The sequence below is a fragment of the Diaphorina citri genome, unplaced genomic scaffold, assembly GCF_000475195.1.
Source record: "Diaphorina citri unplaced genomic scaffold, Diaci psyllid genome assembly version 1.1 scaffold25705, whole genome shotgun sequence".
Classification (NCBI taxonomy): Eukaryota; Metazoa; Arthropoda; class Insecta; order Hemiptera; family Psyllidae; genus Diaphorina; species Diaphorina citri.
The window spans coordinates 1-761 of NW_007403046.1; the positions used below are offsets into that span (position 1 = coordinate 1).

Consider the following 761-nt stretch of genomic DNA (forward strand, 5'->3'; position numbering starts at 1 on the left):
CCCATTTAGGTGCTGGGTCAACACGAGAACACCAGAAAGTAACCCGTTGAAATATTTGCAATCGAAAATCGAGTACAATTTTTTGTCGATGGTGGGATTCGAACCCGGGACCTTCTGCATGGCAAGCAAGCGCATTACCACTGGCTAACTGTTTAGTTCTTCTTGTACTTTCTTTATCCAGGATAAAACTGATGCTAACAGTACTGATGCGGACTTGAAGAAAGCATTTGACGAGGAAAAGAAGCAGAGGCAAGATTTGGAGAGAGAATTGCATTTACAGGTGAGTAAAAGTAGAGTATAACCTACATACCTAATTGTATAATTGTACCCATTAACATTCAATGTACTTCACAACCCTCTGGTACCTCAGGGATGGAATTTCGGCCTTCTTTGCTCGAGAATTTGACTTGGGGGGGAAGAAACAGCTCTAGTTACACAGGTATGTCTTTGTGAATAACCTCGATGTATAATGCATTTCCAGGTGGGGTTAAAGGCTGAAATGGAAGTAGCAATGAAGCTGCTGGAAAGGGATGTGCATCAGAAACAAGACACGATTATAGAACTAAGAAGACAACTGGAAGATATTAAAATGATCAACTTGGAAATGTACAAGAAGTTACAGGTAATATATTCCACAGTTTTCAACATAGGTTCTGGATATTACTCTGGTACCTACCTTGTTACTCGCCTCTGACCTCAGAAATACTTAGCTCAAACCCCGACCAGGGGAGATTTTTTTTTTTTTTTTTTTTTTTTTTTTT

The 761-nt window shown here is 39.7% G+C and overlaps 1 pseudogene; it reads left to right on the forward strand.

Annotated features, from left to right (window-relative positions):
* Positions 1–181: 181 nt before the first annotated feature.
* Positions 182–715, forward strand: LOC103523536 (annotated as a pseudogene).
* The last annotated feature ends 46 nt before the right edge of the window (positions 716–761 follow it).